Source organism: Lynx rufus, unplaced genomic scaffold (assembly GCF_022079265.1).
Source record: "Lynx rufus isolate CCGP_SWC_20201006 ecotype Redwood Valley unplaced genomic scaffold, mLynRuf1.p SCAF_30, whole genome shotgun sequence".
Classification (NCBI taxonomy): Eukaryota; Metazoa; Chordata; class Mammalia; order Carnivora; family Felidae; genus Lynx; species Lynx rufus.
The window spans coordinates 2,592,497-2,607,234 of NW_025814846.1; the positions used below are offsets into that span (position 1 = coordinate 2,592,497).

The window sequence follows — 14,738 nt, forward strand, 5'->3', positions numbered from 1 at the left end:
TATCAACTCCAGCCTATCTGTAAGGAAGAGCCTCTATTACCTCCCCATTGGGAAGATGTCAGAAAACACTGAGTAGAGACCTGGGACCTTCGTCCATGTCTGGCAATAACAAGGTTTTCCCACTACTTACTGTCATTAAAAACCATCTGGTAAACCTGAGCTTCAACTCCTACCTAATGGTTAAGAAGGCACTCCTCTTCCTCCCTGCCAAGGTGGTGTCAGTGGAGGCCTCCTGGGGAGCCTGAACTCCCACCTCCACCTAGCACTAACAAGGCATCCTCTTCTTGACTAGAGTTTCAAGAAAGGTTGAGCAGGGAACCTAGATATCCACATCCACCTGGCATGAACTAGGCAGTGCCTACCTTCTCTCACAGGTGTAGCATCAAAGGAGGCTTGCTAAAACTGATGTAAGATCCAGAACTTATAGCATAATGCTCAAAATGCCCAGTATTCGATTAAGAATCAATCATCAGAGCACCAGGTGTGGTACGGAAGTGTTGAGTCACTAAATTGTACACCTGAAACTAATATTTCACTGTATTTTAACTAACTGGAGTTTATTTTTTTAATGTTTATTCATTGTTGAGAGAGAGAGAGAGGCAGAGAGAGAGGCGGACAGAGGATCTGAAGGAGGCTCTGTGCTGATAGCAGCAAGCCTGATGTGGGGTTGGAACTCACGAACCATGAAATCATGACCTGAGCTGAAGTCAGACACTCAAAGAAGTGAGCCATTGAGGTGCCCCTAACTAACTGGGAAAGAACTGTCTATTCAAAAAATGATGAAGAAATAAATGGATATCTACATGCAAATAAATAAGTAAGTAAACCTTGGAGTTTAAATAAAAACTTAAAATAGGAAGTCTCAACAAAGGAAGATATAAAGAAGAACCAAAAGGAAATTTTAGAACTGAAAAATACAATAGCCAAATTAAAAACTCAATGGATGGACTCAACAGCAGAAGGGATAGAATGGAGGAAAGAATCAGAAAACTTGGAAATAGAACAATAAAATGGGTATAAGATTATGCAAACTATGTTCATCCATACCAGAGAATATTACTCAACAATAAAAATAAAAAACGGATACAGACAACAAACAGATGTATCTCAAGTGTATTATGCTCAGTGAACAAAAGTCAATCTCAAAAGGTTACATACTGTATGTTTTCTTTTTTATATAAGACTATAGAAATGACTGAAATGACAAAGCTTTATAGATCGAAAAAAGATTAGTGGTTGCCAGAAGTTAAGGATAGTGAAAGATGAGAGGCGGGAGACTTGATTCCAAAGGGGTGGGTAACAAGTAGAAGATCTTTGTGGTAATAGAATAGTGCTGTCTCTTGGTTGGTTATACAAATCGTCACATATGATAAAATGACACAGAACTATATACACATATAATATCCTGGTTTTGATATAGCACTCTAGTTATGTAGACTGTAACCATTGGGGGAAATTATTATATAAAGGATATGACAGTTCTTTGTACTATTTTTGCAACCCCCTGTGAATTTTTAAAAATAAAAGATTATTTTTGGAGTGCCTGGGGGGCTCACTCAGTTAAGCATCGGACTTCAGCTCAGGTCATGATCTCACAGTTTGTGAGTTCGAGCCCAGCATCGAGGCTCTGTTCTGACAGCTCACAGCCTGGAGCCTGCTTGAGACTCTGTGTCTCCTTCTCTCTCTCTCTCTCGCCCTCCCCCACTCATGTTCTCTCTCTCCTCTCTCCAAAATAAATAAACATTGGAAAAAATTTTTAAATAATACAAAATAAAATGTTATTTTGAATATTCTAATATTTTATATTGAATTTAATTTACAATAATTTATATTTTATTATTTATATTAAATTATATTAATAGTATTTATTTTAACATAAAACGTTTAAAAAGAAAAAATAAAATCAAGACATTGGAAGGGCACCTGGGTTGCTCAGTCAGTTAAGCATTGGACTCATAATGTTGGCTCAGGTCATGATCTCACGGTTCATGAGATCGAGCACTGTGTCAGGCTCTGCACTGACAACTTGGAGCCTGCTTGGTATTCTCTCCCTCACTCTCTTTCTCTTTGCCCTTCCCCTGCTCACTTGTTCACGCTCTCTTTCTCTCTCTCTCTCAAAGTAAATAAATAAAATTTTAACAAAGACATTGGAAACAACTAGAAACACAATTTAACAAATATAAATGATTGGTAAGATTCTGCAGGCTAGAGAGACATCCTAGAGTGGGAAAACAAAAGCATTATACTTGTCGTCATCCAAACAACATATTACCAAATCACTGACTACCAAAGAGAAATGGAATGAAGGGTTACTTTACTCCAAGTATAGGTTACACACCACTAGAGAATGGTTATATTCAAACTTGGGAACATTATCTTTGGGATAACAAGGTAGAGAGAGAATAAAGATGGTATATAGTAGGCTATCAACATATTAAAAATATATATGTTGAATGAATGAATGAATGGGTAAGCCAGTTTCCTTCTTATCTATGTCATCATTGCTATGCTCTCTCACAGTCTTTAAAAAAACTTTTTTGGGGGTGTGTGTGGCTAAAGGAGACCAGAATTTTGGCTCTTTGGTGATAAATGATTGGTTTTTCCCCCTTTAGGGTGGAGTGTTAATATAATTTTGTTCCCTCCATATGTAATTTAAAAACCAATTTTTTAAAGCACCAATTTCTAATCGTTAGGCAGTGTTGTGCCTATGACCATTTGATTTGCGGATCTTATCCAAGTCATTTTAAGTTAAAGAGACAATGACTTCGAATTAATTTTGGTTTGAGAATTTCACACTAACCTTTGATAAGATTGTAAATATCCTGGGGCGCCTGGGTGGCGCAGTCGGTTAAGCGTCCGACTTCAGCCAGGTCACGATCTCGCGGTCCGTGAGTTCGAGCCCCGCGTCGGGCTCTGGGCTGATGGCTCAGAGCCTGGAGCCTGTTTCCGATTCTGTGTCTCCCTCTCTCTCTGCCCCTCCCCCGTTCATGCTCTGTCTCTCTCTGTCCCAAAAATAAATAAACGTTGAAAAAAAAAATTAATAAAAAAAAAAAAAGATTGTAAACATCCTGGGATACCACCCTAGATGACAAGATGTCAGAGTGATCAAGATGCCATAAAAAGAATGTTGTCCGTTAGATAAATACAATGATCTCAGCTCCGGTCATTTATAATAGAGTCACTTTATAAAAATATGGGAGATGAAACTGTCTAATAAAGGTTTTATCAGGGCAGTTTTAATAAAGAAAGATAAGAGGGTAAAAGTAGGAAGTATTTTTCAAAAATACAACAAAAAAGGAAAACTAACAGTTTTCCTTGGTGTCTTTTTCTTATTATGTAATACCTTAATAGGGAATTTTCATTAGGACAGAGTCTCAGGAACAAGGAATGAATGGAGGTGGCAGTGGTAGAAGGAAAAAAAAATAAGGAAAGATAAGAAGAGATCTACAAGTAAGGTTCAGTACTAGACCAAGGTACTATCAGAGAGGAAGGACAAAGAGGAATATAAACTTTCTTTTGATCTTATCTCATTATCTTCTCAGCTCAAAAAAGTCTCTTATGCTCACCTCTCCCTTTCTGGCTAGCTCATCGCTTGTCCCTATTATATCTTTCTACTAATACCTAATCAAGATTTATTACAGCAGAGTCTCCCCACAGACTCTGGCAGGTCAATGTTAGTCTGGTTTTTGACAGGAAAGTTCAATGCAATTGACAGATGAAATGCAATTGAAGCCTAAAGTCTCAAATCTCATTGGCTTAAATCTTATGCCTGATAATCACTCATCATCATATCCTTTTTAGTCAGAGGGCACTAAAGCTAACTGATGCATCAGGCAGAGAACTCCAACCATGCTGCTCTAGGGAAATTTGCATAATGTACCTAAAATACCAGGGGCTGGCTTCAGTGCTCACAAGTGCTATAACCAGTGAAGCCTCTCTAGTGCTAGGTCCAAATATAACATATCAAGCCACTAATTGTTTTCATTTACTGAGGCTTTTTAAATGTTTAATAATTTACTTTCATTATACTGTCAGAGGTCACATAAGGGAGAAGCTGCAGCATTCTGTAGGCATAATTCATAGCTTTCCATTCAATCTAGATACTTCAGTTGCATTGTCATATTTTCAAATTGATAAATCTGATTATCTTTAGAGAGCATACCACTTGCTCCCTTCAGAAAACATTTTTCTTATTTACCAATAAACATCTCAGAGACGTTTGATTGCTCACCAAATGTATGCTCCTGTAATAGACATTTAGACACAAAACAAAAAAAATGGAAAGCAAATTTCTCTCCTTCTCAAAGGTCGGTCTAAAATATAAACAATGACATACTCACTTGCAAATCAAGACAACTACCAAAGCCCAAGAGCTTCTATGAAATCTCCTTCACTCTCAAGGAGGCTTGGATGCCCTGCATATTTTTAGAAAATACTTTCATGACTTCAATGTATTTATGTAAGGGCATCAGGAATTTTATTCCACCAATCATCTTTGTAATTCTTATCTGTCGTCATTGGTTCCAAAGACCATCAAACCAGAAACTTTCTCTCAAAGCCTAACTCAGGGCCATAAGATTCTAATATCACAGCTTTACTTTCCATAGGCCACAGCAAATCCAAACTCATTCCCATTTTTCAGGGCACAAGGAGATATGCAGGTATTTCTAGCTAAAAATAAAAGTAGCTTCTTTGTCCCAAAGTACCTATGCAAAGGAATAAACACCTTTCCTTACTAACACCAAGAAGAATACAGTCTTACCTATCAACACCTGACAGGCCAAGCATTTCAGTTATGGACCCTGCTGAGTTCTAATGATAGCAACTTTTATTAATTTCATCCTTCACTAGAACATAAAGGGAAATCATCTTTCCTCTTCCTTATTATTTCCAACCAGTTCAGTCTGCTTAATGAATGTACTGATTAGTTACTGATTGTTCATCATCTTTAAAATTAATTTGAAAAGTAGATTTGGAAAAAACATCACTTGTGTTGGAGATAGACTGGGTGTTCATGAAGTGAGCACTCACTGAATTATGCACTCACTGTTACCAAGTGTCACAAAATGTTTTATTCTGCCAGCTGGAGACACAGATTTCACACTGAGGAGTGCAGTGCTTCCTATAGGAACAATCCCCCTGTGGATAGTCAATAAATCTTTATTAAAAGCCTTCCTTCCAGAGGGAAAAAGGGAGAGACAAGTGAACCAGGAGAGGGCTGGTTGAAAACTTCTGTGGCTGTTTCAGGAGAGACGACTTATTGGAAACAAAAGGGAATGCCTGTAACCTTTCTAGCAGAGGGCACTGGAGACTGGGAGAAGTGGCCACAAATCATTCTGGAATAAAGGGGATTGGGCAGTAATTTCAAGACTTCGGCAACTAGATTGCTATGCACCAGAAATACACAGCCTCCTATGTGTATTTCCCTGTTGCCACCAATAGCTTCTGCTTTTAAAAGAGTCAAGAGTTATATAGTAAACATTTCTAGGTAACTTATCCAATACTTTACCCAGAAGTAGCCAATAACCTACAAGACAGCCAATAATATACATTCTAAGAATGATCAAACATTAAGACATATATCCTTTGCTCATAAAAATATAGCATAACACAACATTAGGGTTAGGTTCTCATAAGAGGATTGCCTATGTGTTCAAGGTATAGTCACTCTTAAAATTGTGTCTAAAAATAACAAGCCTATTTATCTGGTCCCAGTGGCACAACTGATTTGGAATGAGGAGCTGCAAAATACACCAAATAGTAACAGCTGACATCAGTGGAAGAGATTATACAACTATAAAAAGCAGATATGAAATTTAAAAAGCATAGCAGTCTGGGGACATTTAGTGTGGGGAAAAACAGTACTGTTCCTATCAAATGTCCCCACTGGAACAATTATAGTTAAGACAAAGCAAAAACTTGAGATTCATAATGTTGGCAAAACTCTAATCTTGTCCTGATTTTGTCATCCTACTGGATCCTACTTTACACCAATAGCTCCAAACAGAAGGGCTTCTTGAGGTGGTATCAGACAGTGGAGGGAAGAAAACAAGGCACTTACTCCTCATATGGCTTTAGATGTACCAGTTAAGCAAGTTTCAGATAGTTTTGGTCTGAAAATTTAAAATTTAAAATGTGGATACTTACTATTTCCCTCACAGAACTGTCATAAGGACAAAATAAGATACTGTATGTAAAACACTTCATTAAATATAAAGTGTTAAAAAATGGTAGCTTTCCATTTACTTTGTTCTGTTTAGTCCAAAATACAACTATAAGAATCCATAGTGGTTATCTTACCCTTTTCATAACTTTCTGTGCTTTCTCGTTTAACACATCTCTCCTCCTCTTATATTTGTGAGGGATTATGATACCATCATTCTAGGTAAAACTGAACCCAACAGGCATCCTTGATTCCTCCCTTTCCATTCATATCTAAGTAATGACCTTGGCCACCTCTTTAACCCCTCCTATAGCTTTCCTTTGCCTTCCATTCACTTGGATGCATCCTTTTCCAGACCCTCAGAGATCATCTCTAACTGGTTTTCTTATATCTAGTTTCTTGTATCTAGTTTCTAGTTAAGTAAACTTTCTTATAGCTGTTCTAAAGACAGCTTCAAGTAGGTCATCCCCTGGATCAAAAGCTTTCACTGACTTCCCAGTGCCTTCAGGATAAAATCCAAAATCACCAAACTGGCATTCATAAAAATCCATGGGAAGAATTTCTCAGAGGTCTCAAAAAATCTGTGCTTGCTTCTGAGAAATTGGTTCATTTTAATGTCATGAATCTCTGCATATCTTATAGTGAATATTTCCCTCTTCGTCTGCTAAGACACTCAGAGCCAAACTTAGATTACAACTATAAAGTCCCCAATGCTGTGTACTTGGTTAAAACCTTACTGGGGTGCCTGGGTGGCTCAGTCGGTTGATTTCTGCTCAGGTTATGATCCCAGGGTCAAGGGATCGAGCCTCGTGTCAGGCTCCACGTTGTGCACGGAGCCTACTTGAGATTCTTTCTCTCTCTGCCCCTCTCCCCTTCTCTCTCTCTCTCACTCGCTTTCTCAAAAAAAAAAAAAAAGTCCTTATTGTGGCCTCATTTCAGTTTCTTACATTTATTTTCCCTACACATGCATTTCTTTGTCAATTTGTTCATCCTGTCATTGTATTAGTTTCTCAGTAAACCAACTCAAATCCTGTTAGAATGAGGTAGAGTATAAAATGATATTGTGAGACTTAAAACACTACATGACCATATGAACAAAGGTGGAAAAAAGACTGGGTAGCAAGAGAGGGAGCAGGAATGAGGATGAGAATGATCCTCATATGAGTTCAAGTGTAAGAAAACTAGACAGAACCATTTGGAGAACATTTACTATCAGCATTTGTAATAAGCTAACAGGGAAACAAACAAAGCATTTACAGTAAGACATCTATTCTTGACAACATCTCTGAAAATAAGTTCTACTGCTAACCTTTTGTCTTAAAATATATTACCAAACGAAAATGTAATGAAGTCAAAGCTAAACAGAATATGATGATGACTTACATTTGTACTGCTTTGCTGCTTACAAACCCCTTTCACATATAGTATCTCAATGGGACCATTCCAGACTATTCTTTGTTGTAGAAGCCATTCACATTGGCAAGAAGCTGTTTCAAGCAGCATTCTCCATATCTGGGTTATTAAAGATGTGGTATATGCTGTAATAGAAAGTCGTATTGTATGTTGTTTGTCCCCTCTCTCTAAATTCTTCTCTACTGGCATTTCATCTTGTTCTTTAAATCACCAAGCTCTACCATGCCAATGTTAGTCTGATCTCTTTACCCATTCTTATTTTGAGCCTCTTTTTAGACATAGGATCCAACCCTCCCTTCCTTGTCCCCATCTTCCAGCCCCAAAGAATAGCTTTCCACTTCTTTGCACGCCCAGACCATTCCCTCTCAAACCTCTACCTTTCTAAGAAGGCATTTATTTTTTAAGCATTTCAGCTATGAAGACCACCCACTATGGAGCTCATTTATTGTTCTCATTTTATATTGCACTGCACCAACTTGTATCTTTAGACTGTAAGCTCCTCAGTGAAAGGATTTTCTTCTTTGTTTAGTGCAATCAACCTATTGTAAAGTACTGTGTATACTTACAGACTATCACTAATGCGGTTCTTCCTGGGTTTCACTGGAATTATCTACTTAGTCATGTGATTTCACTTGGCCATCATTTTTCTTCCACTGAATTATTTGGGGCCCTCTTCCAGATTTTTTTAAAGTAAAAAATTAGCACTTTCTGCTTTCAAGAGTGCGATAAGCTACACATTTGAATGTACATGCTTCATCCTGCTTTATTCTATTTCTTACAGATAACAATATCAAATTAAATACCTTCCAATAGTCTGCTACAAAGGCAAAATACAAAGCCATTTTCCTTCTGGGTAATCTACAGATAATCTTATTCACTCCTGCTGTACAGAAAAATGACAACAGTCCACCTGGAATTGAATATATTCCAGCTATCATTAGTTACAATGCTGTATCAGGGGAACAATGCTGGCTAAAAAAATAAAGTCATTAATTTCCCTAAAACAAACAGAGGGGAAAGACAATTTAAGATACACAGAGTTACTGCATAATAAATTCCATTTTTTCAATTAATGCAAATATTTAATGACAACGTAAAGTTAAAAAACCAAAATGCATTAGGGTTGCTTAGGTGGCTCAGTCAGTTAAGTGTCCACCTTTGGCTCAGGTCATGATCTCATGGTTCATGAGTTCAAGCCCCACATCAGGTTCTGTACTGACAGCTCAGAGCCTGAAGCTAGCTTTGGATTCTGTGTCTCCCTCTCTCTCTGCCCCTCACCATGCTCAGATTCTCTTTCAAAAAATAAACAAACATTAAAATTTTTTAAAAAAAAATCAAAATGTATTGGAGGATAAATAGATCGGACAGTACATAAATTGTTGTGTGGAACCAAGAGTCAGATATAATCCCAAATCCCGTTCAGCAATTAGTTTCATAAGTATCAACATGGAGAGAAAGATGTCTCTACCTTTTTTGTGTGTGTGACAAACTTGTCTGAAACTTTTGCTCAAAATATATTTGCTCAATATAGATGCTGTTCCTAGGTCTAAGAAACAGTGAAAAAGCCCAAATGTGGGCAATGGAAGAGGGAAGGAACAAGCAAACTAGAATACTCCATAAACTGTGATTGTCAACTAGCTCTTACAAAGCATACAGGAGTAATCCCTTGGCAATGAATCTTCTTTCACTGTGAAAATCTAGTTCATGTCATTGGAGCTTTCATACAAGGTCCGTATTTCATCCAGTTCATGGGCAATAGTTTTACTCTCCACCTCACAGGAGTTTTTGGCTTATGCTCAATTATCTGGATGAATCACAATGCCTAATCCTTACTCTTTGTGTATACACATGGAGATGGACACCTTTTAAACACTGTACCTGACATTTGCAAGTAGTCTTAAAGAAAAGTTCCAAAGAAGAGCATGTAGTAGAACTGGAAGGATACAAACATGAATTATTTTAGCATCTAAAGGACATTTCAGCATAAACCCTACTTCTGAGTGATATACAACAAAAATGCAAATAAATTGCTTGAGAATGATGGCTCCATAGCCAAAAAATGCTATTAAGTTCATATCTGTAGCCACATAAAGAGTTTATCCCATAGAGACAGCCCATATGGAGATCTTTGCACAAAGATCCATCAAATCCTGGCAGTGAAAACCTATCAGGACAGGTGTAGATCCTATCTCCAATGCCCCTTAGTGAGCATTTCACAGGTGTGTGGCTAATAGAAAATATGTGACAGGTGAAGTCCAGATGATTAAAATTTGGATTAAAGTGATACCTTAACACCTTATCTACAATGGCTTTATTATGAAATTTCAGCTTTCTGTTTGTAATGCTTTGCAGTGCCCCTCCAGGCAGAATTAAGAGTGTAAGAGTTTCTTCGTTATGGACATGTTTCTGTTAAGCAGCTAACATAGTATCTGCTAGGATGAAGTTAGAATATCTTTTCATTATAAGGAAAGAACTCTAGACTACAATAAGTCAAATGTATACCAGATGATAACCTTCTACCTCCTAAAAGAGATGCATTGGATGAACATGCTTTAACCTTGAATACTCAGGATCATACAATCAATACTACTCAAAAAAAAAAAAAAAGGCGATTTCATGTTCAACTTTGGAATTAAGTTGGCTAAATAAATGTTAACTGTGAGGTATCACACTTGACCAACCAAGTTTGGTTAGTACTCTCCTTAATTAATAAATTATTTGCAGCAAACCCTTTAATAACTAAGGAGACATAGCTTAACTTATTTCTTCTGAGTTTAGCAGCATCTACCAGGAATTTCTCATGGGCTACATTCATAAAAATTAGAAAATCAAAAGGACCAGGAGACTAACACATACTGGGAAAGAGAAAGGGGACTCATGTTAAATGCCAAGTAAGAGTTCACTACCAATTGTTCTCCCTTAAACTAACCCTCCCATTCCTCTGGTTTGACTGTGATTTTTTAAAAATAATTTGTGTATTGCTAGAAATCACATTCTTAACCCACAGGACCAGAAAATGAGAGAGCTCACTTCATGCTGTTAATGGTAAATTAGCACATGATCACAACCTAGCAGTAATTAGGGAAGTTTACAAAGCAAACCTCTCACACCTCTTCTAGAGTTTTCTACTCTTCTTCCCTACACAAAGCAGACATAAAACCAGATATTTGTATTATAAACAAGCTGTTACAAAATCAGGGCCCCCAAAAACCATTTTCTTCTATAGGTTTATTTGTAGTTATGTAGTCCACTATAGTCACTGCAAACAAAGCACCATTACTATAGAGCCTCCAAGATGGTATGGAAATATCTTTGTCTTTGTAATAGGATTTTACTTGAATAAAAGGAAAGATGTCCTGAACAGTCAAAGTCCTAAACACAGAAATGACTTAGAAGGAGGTTACAAAATTTCATTCCCAGGGGCCCTTTATTTTAAAAGAATATAAAACTATTTATTGACTACTGTTTACCAGTATTTACAATAAAGTAAACAATACATAGTTGGATAACATTCTGATTATTACAAAGTTAGTGTTTTTCCTGGTTTCTGCTGAACCAGTAACTCAAATACTGAGAAGACTGAGCCTACATGTAAGGAAGAATTTGGGGTAAAGAAAAAACATGCAACTCAAAGAATTTAGAATACAAAAGTTTGTTGACCCATTTATTTCAGCAGGTCCTAAATTGCCAATATCTGATTATGATTAGGTTTCCATGAAGAATGTCTTAGACATTCCATGAATCATGATCTTTTAGTCAATACAGCACAAAGATTTCCACTTCTTGAAAAGGAATGGTTCAGTAGAAGGAACCTTTAAATGTCCATTTAACTAACTTTCACTTACCTAATTAAAACAAACAAGGATTTGTCTAGTTTTCTCATTTGCATGGGGAGGTTGTTGGTAGTGATAAAATTTTCCTTTCAGGGATCTTGCAAATAAACTTGCATTTATATCACTCTAGATATGGAAATGGATGATATGGCTGCTTTTAAATTGTTCTGTTTAAATTGTTTACAATATATTTAAATTGTCCAATTAATTACAAAATTTGAAAAGTTAAGGCTTCAGGAAAAATTTCAATTTCACTTTAAGTGATTCATTTCCTAGGTTGCTGAAAATGACAGCATCCCAGAAACATGGGCTTAGCCATGATTATGAAATGCTGTTTTTGTTTTGGTGAATGTCAAAAAAAAAAGGAAAGGAAAGGAAACCATTTACGTTTGTATTTTTATGTATACACACAAAAACAACCACAAATAAGCAAAAACCCAGATGGCCCTTAGGCATATGGGAGTAAAACACAAATTCTTTTTTTTTTTTAATGTTTATTTATTTTTGAGACAGAGTGCGAGTGGGGGAGGGGCAGTGAGAATGAGAGACACAGAATAAGAAACAGGCTCCAGGCTCTGAGCTATCAGCACAGAGCCCTACGCAGGGCTCAAACTCATGAACTGTGAGATCATGACCTGGGATGCAGTCAGATGCTCAAATGACTGAGCCACCCAGGTGCCCCGTAAAACACAAATTCTGATTGAGTAATGACTCTAAAGATTTTCCCATGGTCTCAAATATTCTTTTCTGACGAAGGAATCAACTACAGAAAATTTTCATTGTTTCAAAGTAACCAGAGATATAGACTGGAAAACAACAACTCCCCCAATACTACTTCAAATTGAACCTATCAAAGTTGATTTTTATTAGAATACTATTTATTCACACAAATAAATCAAAAAACCAAAACCCAGGAGCACCTTAGTGGCTCAGTAGGTTAAGCATCCAACTTTAGCTCAGGTCATGATCTCTCCTCTGTCCACAAATTTGAGACTCACTTTGAGCTCTGTGCTGACAGCTCAGAACCTGGAGCCTCCTTTGGATTCTGTATCTCCCTCTCTCTCTGCCCCAACCCCACTAGCATTCTTGTTGTCTCTCTCTCTCAAAAATAAATAAACATTAAAAAAACCCAAAACCCAGATATACACACACACACACACAATCTATATATAAAAAGTTATTGAGCACCATCTTCTTTTTTTTTTTTTAATTTTTTTTCAACGTTTATTTATTTTTGGGACAGAGAGAGACAGAGCATGAATGGGGGAGGGGCAGAGAGAGAGGGAGACACAGAATCGGAAACAGGCTCCAGGCTCTGAGCCATCAGCCCAGAGCCCGATGCGGGGCTTGAACTCACGGACCGCGAGATCGTGACCTGGCTGAAGTTGGACGCTTAACCGACTGCGCCACCCAGGCGCCCCTGAGCACCATCTTCTAAACAAAAATGCCACCTTAGTCTGTCCTCATAAAAAGCAATTACAATTTGAGGACATTTGATGTTTGCCTCTTTTGCCAGCACCATGTCTACCTCATCTGAATCTTTCCATTTCATGAGAAACATTAATTCTCCACTGCTGCCTGTGGCACCAATTATTCATTATTTATCAGCAGCATCTTTTTTCTCCTTTGATTTGCTATCATCAGATTCATTGTCAGATACAGATTTTCTTTTCGTACAATCTTTCTCTTTGTCAGTTTTTTGAAAATTAAAGAAATACTTCAATTAATTCTGGACAATCTTAATTTTCTTCAGGTTCCCAAGTATTGTCAGCATCTGTAAATCCCTTTCACTTAAGGAAATACTCCACCTTCCCATTCACTACATATCATTTCAGTACATTTCAGTACTTTTCTTCAGGCTCTGCCTCTTTTACTTTTTTTCTCTTCTCATTCTATTTCTTTCCCAATTTTTGCAATGTAGTTTTATTGGAGGCCATTTTTTATGGCAGGCTTGAAGAGCATTTATTCACTGCCTCTGAGCAGTTCTGGGTCCCTGGTTTGCAGCATCTCCCCCTTTATTTATTTTTTGGACCTTTTGTCCTAAAAAGCCTTAATTTTTTTAAGTAATTAAATGTGTAAATATTTTATTGCGTCTTCATTTTGAGACATAATTAGAAAGATTTCTCCCCATACACAGATTATAGAAGAATCTACCCATATTTTCTTCTAATTCTTCTGTTGCTTCAAGATTTGCATTTAGATCTCTGACCGATTTGGACTCTGGTATCTTTTCCCAAGTGGCTATTTTGGTTATTTATCAACGTATAACAAACTACCCCCAAACTTAGTGGCTTAAAATAATACCCACTTTATTAGCTTCCATAGCTATTATGAAGATTTGACTCAGCTGAACAGTTCTGCTAATCTTGCCTCTGGTTCTCTTGTATAGTTGCAGTACTTGGTGGCTGGGGCTGGAGTTCTGTAAAAGCTTGATTTAAATGCTGGGAAGGTGGGGCATCTCTCTTTCTGCATGTAGTTCCAGGTCCTCTTCTCTCCAAGTGGCTTCTCCATTTAGTCTTTTCTTCCTTTTTCTTTTCTTTTTTAAACAGCTTTTATTGTGGTTGGCTTAATATACCATAAAATTCACCTATTTATAGTTCATACATTTCAGTACAATCATAGATTTGTACAGTCATCACCACAATCTAATTTATAAGTACTTTTAACATCCTGGAAAGAAACCCTGCACTCATTAGCAAGTCATTCCTCATTTTTGCTGCAACCCTCATCCCTGTTCCTGCCTTAATTACTGATCTACTTTTCTGTCTGTATGAATTGGTCTATTCTGGATATTTCATAAAGGAATAATATACTACTTAGTCTTTTTAACTAGCGTCTTTTACTTAGCATAATGTTTCAAGATTCATCTATGTTGTAGCATGTATCAGAATTTCATTGCCTTTTATAAACAAATAATAATCCATTGTATGGTGACATCACAATTTGTTTACCCAGTCATCTGTTGCTGAACACTTAGGTTGTTTCCACTTTTTGGTTATCATGAATTATGCTTCTATGAAATTCTTTGTAAAGTTTTTGTGTGGACATATGTTTTGATTTCTGAAGTATATACCTAAGAGTGGAATTACTGGGTCATCTGTTTAGCCTTTATTTTTTAAATGCCATTAAAATTTTTTTTTGCATCATGATAAGTCTACTCTTTACTCCTCATCTATTACCCTCAATCCCCTACACCCTTCCCTCTGGTAACCATCAGTTTGTTTTCTATAGTAAAGAGTCTGTTTCTTGGTGTGTCTCTTTTTCCCTTTACTCATTTATTTCTTAAATTCCATATATGAGTGAGATTATATGGTATTTGTCTTTCTTTG

The 14,738-nt window shown here is 36.9% G+C and overlaps 1 protein-coding gene and 1 pseudogene across 5 annotated transcripts in view; both read right to left on the reverse strand.

Moving 5' to 3' along the window:
- LOC124521538 (chromobox protein homolog 3-like) overlaps window positions 1-13,346 on the reverse strand; it is a 79,066-nt pseudogene extending 65,720 nt beyond the window's left edge.
- The window catches only part of EDA (ectodysplasin A), a 404,383-nt gene that overhangs the window by 254,491 nt on the left and 135,154 nt on the right, over window positions 1-14,738 (reverse strand). The gene's annotated exons all lie outside the window — the stretch shown is intronic.